An 8,356-nucleotide genomic window follows, 5' to 3' on the forward strand; every position below is an offset into this window, starting at 1 on the left:
GAAATGTTGCTGCTATCTCCTCTAGAATTCTCAAACTCTGCTTTTTATATTACTGAGCTTTAGTAACTAAACAACACGTAAATCAAAGTATTGTACAGCACAAATCACGTTCGAAATGAATAGTTCATAAAACTTCGTCAAGATTAAATAATGACATTAACCCATATAAACTGATTTGTAAAAGCTTATTTGTATAAAATCATTTAAATAATCTCATTAATATAAATCATTTATATAACTCATGCATATAAGATCGTTTACGAAAGAAAGTCCACTCACTGGTGGTCCGAGCTAGTTGGACCCTTAGTAGGTCCCTCCTGGAGGTCGACCGGACCTTTGGTGCCTGATTAACCAAAGATAATAAATTAATAAACTGTTCAATAACAGAATTAATTTAAATACCCTGCCCCAGCTCCTAGAATTACGTGCACTCGTTTAAAATTACTCTTATACCCACTTTAGCTTTTTAGACAGTTAGAACAGCCTTAAGAGACCCGAAGCCTTACTAAGCGATGAACTGCCAGATCAGCCGATCCGGGACCCCGTGGGTCCACGGTCTCCGATGGTCAACCTGGACTCCTCTGAAGGTTCCTTACGGAGAAGGAACCATGTTCTGCGAGTTTGGTCTGAAACGGACGGTCGGATTGGCCAAAATCGCATTATCGCTTTAAATTCAAACCCTTGCCCCAGGGTTCGCGATTTCGGAGTATCCGGGACTCCGATTCGCAATCCGTCGAATCCTACATGATCCTGGAATCATGTAGTAGACATATCCAAAATTCAGCACGATCTGACGATTAAACGACACTGCACCCAAGGATCGCGCGATATGGAAAATCCGTTCGGGGCACGAACGGACTCCGAATCGAGATCTGCGAAATCCTACGCGTTCGTGACGACACGAGGATCACAAAACTGTATAGAATTACTTCACCACCCTCGCCCACGAGCGCCAGCAAGCGCGGGCAGATTCGGGTGTCTAAAGCGATACCGGGTGGCCGAAAAATCTCAGAACCAAGACTCCAAACTCCTATCCTAGGTAAAACACCCCATTTGGAGCCACTTTTGTTCTTGGACATACCCCAAAAAGTGACCAGAAATAGTAGATCACGGCGGCCGAAGTTTCGGCCAAACTTCAAGTTGAAAATTGATCGCTTTAGAGCTGAAATCGATTGAAACCCATGCATCCATCAGCTAGAACACGAAAAATAGCTGAGAAACCATACCTTACTCGATCGATTTGGTGGAGAATTGAAGGAGAAAATCGAGCTCAAAGTTCAAACTGGAAATCCGGCGAAAATGCAGTTTTCCGGCGAGCGCCGGCCACGGAAACTCCGGCGAAGGGTCAAGAAACGTCGGCGGTCGAGTGGTGGTTCGTTTGGTACCAACGGCGGAGATCGGCTCCAAGTGTGGCGGCCGTGGCATCAAGGAGAAGGAGGAAAGGTCGGCGGTTGGAGCAAAAAAATCGGGAGGAGAGAGAAAATGAGGAGAGAGAGAAGGAAAAAGGGTTAAAATCTAGCAAAAAGACCATTTTGCCCTTCGTGGTATTTTGATTGTATCTTCTTCATTACAACTCCGATTCGGGTCTACTCCGTGTCTACGGACTCGTTTCGCCGTGCTCTACGCAACAGCGCAAGTGGAATTCCCAAATTCTTTCTCGATAAAAAAGTCAACTTTTCCCCTATTAAATAATGCGAGGGCAAAATAGTCTTCTTGCTAGAAGATATTATCCTTACTTTTTAGATATTTTATTTCTTTTTAGATATTTTGTTTTGGGTTATTACACTTCGAGCCAGGACCACGCTGCCAGCAAGGGCACTTTGGACCTGACCCAGCCCCTATGGACTTTATTTGTGGATGGCTCTTCCAATGCCCAAGGGTGTGGGGCCGGCCTCGTTCTCATCTCCCTAGACAAAGTTGCCATTGAGTACGCCCTCCGCTTCAAATTCCACGCCTCCAACAATGAGGCCGAATACGAAGCACTCTTAGCTGGCCTTCGACTAGCCAAGGAGCTGGACGCCAAACAAATTCAAATATTCAGTGACTCACAACTCATTATCCATCAAGTCAACCAGGACTTCACGGCCAAGGACGCCTCTATGACAGCTTACCTCCAGCATACCCGACACTTGCATGCAACCTTCGATGCTCATTTTATAAGACATGTGCCACGCTCTGAGAACAGCCATGCTGATGCGTTGGCCAGGTTAGGATCAGTCTTGAAGCAGGGCATATGTCACCACATCCACATCGAGTTCTTGGACTAGCCCAGCACACATGTCCCACTCATCTGTACCATTGATCACAGGCTAATTTTGCTGAGGCACGACGCGTTTGCTATCGTTCTGCCCGATACTTGATCATTAACGGCTCCCTATACAAGCGGGATTCAGCATTCCCTACCTCCGGTGTCTGACTCCAGAGGAAGGTCATTATGTCCTTCGGGAAATTTATAAAGGCATCTGCGGCAACCACTTGGGCGCACGCTCACTAGCTCATAAGGCAATTCGCCAAGGATACTTTTGGCCCTCACTCCACACTGATGCTTAGGCCTTCACCCAGAAATACGACAAGTGTCAGAGATTTGCCAACATCCCACAACTCCCAGCTGAACCATTGACAGCCATGGTCAGTCCTTGGCCATTTGCCCAATGGGGACTGGACGTCATTGGATCGATGCCTGAGGGCAAGGGCCAAGTCAAGTATGAAGTTGTAGCCGTAGACTACTTCACCAAATGGGCTGAAGCCGAAGTCTTAGCCGCCATCACTGCAGCCCGCATTGAAACCTTTGTGTAGCAAAATACCGTATGTCGCTTCGACATCCGCAACACCATCGTCACAGACAATGGCCGGCAACTTGACAATGCAAAATTCAAACAATTTTGTTCTAACTTCAAGATCCGTCTTTGCTTCGCCTCCACAGCCCATCCTCAATCCAATGGCCAGGTCGAAGCCGTGAACAAAATTATCAAGAAGACTCTAAAGACTAAACTTGACAAAGCCAAGGGCTGCTGGCCAGAACTACTCCCAAAAGTTCTCTGGTCTTACCGCACCACCTTCCGTACCTCAACAGGAGAAACACCGTTCTCTCTTTCATTTGGTACCGAAGTCGTGGCACCAGTGGGGATTGGCTAGCCGACATACCGAACCTCCACTTATGATGCCGAAGCCAATGACGAGTAGTTAGCCCTTAAGCTTGACTTCATTGACAAGCTCCGTAACCAATCCAGCATGCGCAATGCTGCGTACAAACAACGCATCGCCAAATACTACGACTCCCGAGTCAAGCCCCGTGCTTTCAAAATGGGGGACTGGGTCATGCGCAAGGTTTCCTTGGCCACCAAAAATCCTACTGAAGGTACCTTAGGCCCCACATAGGAAGGTCCTTATGAAATTATCAAAATCTGCTGTCCCGGCACTTATCAGCTTCATGATCCTAAGGGCAAGACGTTGCCTCATCATTGGAACGCTGATCACCTCAAGTACTACTATACGTAAACGTACCTAGACCCTAGGACAATATGTTCTCTTATACTTCGGTCTTGAGCCTTGACTCAACCAACTCTTGTATCCTCTGTCTTTCGGCACCTATTTGAATAAAACGCCTGACTCTGGCTAATTCCTATCACTCACATGATTATCATTTTGCTAGCACAACTGATATCACATGACACAAAGTCTCAAATCATAGCAAATCAAAATAACCTTGCTCCGCACAAGGCAAAATGTTCATACAAAGTAGAAATAAACATCAAGTGTTTCTAATAAATAGCTGGAATACATAAAGAAGGCAACGCCTTCAAGACTCAGTAGATGGGGCATCCCTAGTGGAAAGCTCTGCCTCTGGCGTCAGAGCTTTGGCATAGGCAGTGGGACTAGGTGCAGGAGGCTCGCTGCTCGTATCAAAGTTAATCTTAACCGAGGGGTTGAACCTAACCAGCCTATCCTTCCAGCGAAGTTGCTCATCAACTAGTCGATCCATGATGTAACTCTTCAGCTCCTCTGGATCTCTTTGGCTAGGGCCCCTTTTGCAACAACAGAGTGTTCTTCTCTCGGATGGCCTCCTGCGCCTCCGTCATCTTGCTATTGGCCATCTCATCACGCCTCTTCAGCCTCTGAATCTCTTTATCTGCCTTGGCCACGCTGACATACATCTCGCCAAAGGCCTGCAAAACAAAGCAACATCAGTCAGACCAAACGGGAATGATACGAACAAATTCACAAACAAAGTCACAACTTACATATGTAGAAGTGAGGATCGTCTTCGAACGACAAGGGTTGAGCAAAAGAAACAAGGGAGATGATGAAATCAAAAACTCACCACGCTCGCTGAATCACAAAGCCCACACAAAAGGGCACAGCCAAAAAGGGTCCACCCTGCCAAAGTAAGCTCACTATAGGAAGACCCAGCTCACATCTCTGAATCCAAGCCTTTCCTTCTTACTGACAGCCCGAGGGGTTCCAAATTTTTTTGAACAAAGCCCTGCCGAACTGCAAGGGCTATGCAGACCCAAAAGGACACCCACAAGTGGACGACCTGAACTAGGTCTTGTTGAATAGATGCACCACAGCCTCCTTCTGATCAGACCCTTGCTGAAGCTTTCTCACCAACACTTGCAAAAGTGTAGCCTTGCCGAAGCCGTGACAAGCACTTCTCGAAATCACTCCCAACGCCCTCACCAAATGACAAGTTTTGTGCTTGGACAATGGCGAGCTATTTAGAAACTTTTTCAATAAGCACAATAAATCCTTCTAGTCTTAAATTAGAAAACCAATCCTAAAGAAATATTAACAATATCCTGTCATCAAATAAAACTTCACAATTTCAATGAACTCTCCTACGCTCCATCATTCATAGCTTTAATCAAAAAACAAAGATATGTTCTCTGTTTCAATGGTAGACTCCTACAAAAGAAAAAATTAATAATAAGATAAAACATTACAATTATTTAAAAGAAAATGAGAAACTGGCCAATATAAGAAAAATCTATTTAAAAAATTAAAGAGAGCTATTAAATATAAGAATGTTACCTCTTCCTCATTATTATCAACTTCTTCATCTTGAACGGTAACTCTTCTAGCTTCGTTCTCATTAGGGCTTGAAGCTAACAGTATAAATAAAAAAAAATTATTAGAAAACAACAATAAAATGTTTTACTTAATATGAAAAATATAAGCATAAAAATATTTCAATACCTCTTATCTCACTCCATAACCAATCGCGAGCGCACATCAATGCCTCTACTGTGTTTGAATGAAGCCGGCTACGATGAGGGCTTATAATCCTTCCACTAGTACTAAAGCAAGACTCTGAAGCAACTGTGGATACAGGAATGGCCAAAATATCTCTAGCAATATCATGCAAAGTAGGATATTTGATCCCATTTGATTTCCACCAACATAATATATCAAAATCATCATCATCATTCCTAGGTAAAAGAGACTCTTCTAGATAATGATCCAACTCAGATTTAACATGTCCATGGGTAGTGGAGTGAGAAACAAACACATCCAATTGCTTTACCAAATCAAGTTTAGGCATAGATGGTCTAGATGACGAAGTAGGAATCAAAGATTCAGATTGCACCTGTTGACTTTGTTGAGATCTTGACTGATACTCCTTGACCAAGTCATAGAGAATATCTTTATATTTCTTAATCTCTTGAGCTGCGTTGTTTGAATATATTAGAGGGCATAAAAATTCAATTTGTTTCATCTTATACCTTGGATCCAAAATACTTGCAACTCCCATCAAACCATGCATTGTATCCCAATACTTCTCAAACTTTGTTTGCATATGTAATGCCATTGCTTGCACCTCTTCTTGTTCAGAACTAAGCCAATCATAAATTGCTAATCTAATAGCACAAATATTCTTAAAGTAAAGATTGGCAGTAGGATACTTGGTCCCTGAAAAAAGAACAGTCACATCATAAAACATGGCCAACTTATCAACAAGCTCCTTTGTCTTTGCCCAATCACTTTCACTAGGCACTTCTTTGTACAATGGCTCACGGTGCTTCAAACGAGGAAAAACATCTTTGTATATCATTGCAGTCTTAAGCATGGAATATGTAGAGTTCCATCTAGTCTTACAATCAAGTTCTAACATTTTAGAGGTTGGAACTCTCAATTGCCTGGCCGCTTCAAGAAATTTCTCCTCTCTTTTTTGGGTTCCTAGCCAAAATGCAACACTGTACCTAATTTTCTCAATACTTTTTTTAATCACCTCTAAGCCATCTCTCACTACCAAATTCAAAATATGAGCACAACACCGCATGTGGAATAAACGTCCATCTAACATAAGTGAACTCGAGCAAATCTTATCTAACACTATCGCAATCATGGAATCATTTGTAGAACAATTATCTACAGTTAAGGTAGACAACTTACGGTCAAGATTCCATTCGAACATGCATTCCAATAAAGCATCAGCAAGTACCTCCGCCGTGTGTGGACATGGAACATATATAAACCTATAGTAAAACCCAAATAAGTCACAATCTAATTATTTTAAAAAAAAAAATAGGATTAATAATTCAAATAAGAAAAGTATATTACTTTTACCTTATTAGTCGGCTTTGTAAATTCCATGCATCATCAATGAAATGTGATGTGATAGTCATGAATCCTCTCTTTTGATTATTCGATGTCCACATATCCGTTGTAATGGCAATTCTACTTCTGTTGGTGTCCAACAACTTCATTGTTTTCTCCCTCTCAACTTCAAAAACCTTAAATATGTCCTTCTTGATTGTGTTTCGAGAACACACCTTAAATAATGGTTGCAAAGCATTGGAATACATCTTGAATCCAATATGATCAACCATGGATAATGGATACTCATGAAGAATAATCATATTTGCAAGTGCCTTCCTGGCATGGTCGTGGTCAAAATTATAAGTGCCAAGTTTGACACTCCCATCACTCAACTTTGTAGGATTCAACATTGATTGATCTATGGTTCTTTGTCTTTTATAAAGACAAGACTTTACATGATCAAGTAAATGTCTAGTCCCATTCTTGCTACTTGCGCCTAAGATATTCTTACAATGAATGCACACAGCTTTTATTTGACCTCAAATTTCTTTCTTTTCAAAATGTTCCCAAGCAGGAGATCTACCTTTCCTTTTATTCATAGCAGCTTGAGTTGAAATTGTGGCTTCTGTGTCGTTATTTTCAGTTACTGCAGGATTGCTATCATTTTCATTTGGTGTAGGGTTGTTATCCTCCTCAATTTGGGTTTCAGGAACTTGAGTCTCTTCATTGTCGTCACTCATCTAGGAAAAAAAAAATTATAAAGACTGATACATCAATTGGAAGGTAAAATATCAAACAACAAGAAAAGAATTAGTCATGACAAAAAATATATTCTCAAAAGGAAAAGAATAAAGAATGCATATAAAAAAAAAAGGTATAGCTTTTATTAGAACAAAGCATGCATATCAGACAAAGAATAGCTTTTATCAAATCAAAACATGCATAGGCCTTGCAGTCGAAACAACAATCACTTTGTTTCAACTATTGTCTATTGTCCTAAACCCCTTCATCGCTACAAGACAGCCGTCATTTGATTTGCCTTTGTACACACTACCGTAATCCCCTTGTCCTATTTTTTCTTTGAAGGAGTTGGTCGCTTTCTGGACCTCCAAATAGCTTATACCTTATAACTTGAAGTGGCTTATAGTTCATGAGAAAGGCCTCAACAGTTTGACGATCTTGGCTTTGATTCTTCCAGAAGAAGATATATCTCTAGGATGATAACTTTATTCCTAAGCAGTAAAGAATGACCACTAGAACCATGAGACCAACAACTGCACCTGCTGAAGAATATAAACTAAAACAATATGCCGTGCATGTAGGAATATATAAACTCTAGCATTCCTGACTTATTCACAGAGAGTTTGGCCCGCAAAAAATCTAAAGAATATAAACTAAAACAATATAAAATTATCAAATCAAAACAGCTTTTGTCAAAGAGAGAGAACCTTATTGCTGACAGTAAACTTGATGTGCAGTTGAAATTTGAATTGCAGTCACTTTCATAGAATTTGAGAAGATAGCAGCCGTGTAGGAGGAAGGAATAAGGAGCGACAGACAGATAGCGACTCTCTAGGTTATTTTTGTTTATTATATTATATTAATATATATATATATTAATTATAAATAAATATATTACTTATCGGGCCGGGTTCGGGGATGGGGATGACAATCCCATCCCCGGCCCATCCCCGGTCGGGGATTTTGTAAATTCGGGGATCCCCGTACCCGGCCCCGATTTCCCCCCGAAAACTCCCCCCATTAGGGCCGGGGACCCGACGGGGACCCGACCCGACGGGTATTATTGCCATCCCTA

This window comes from Prunus dulcis, chromosome 1, assembly GCF_902201215.1.
Source record: "Prunus dulcis chromosome 1, ALMONDv2, whole genome shotgun sequence".
NCBI lineage: Eukaryota > Viridiplantae > Streptophyta > Magnoliopsida > Rosales > Rosaceae > Prunus > Prunus dulcis.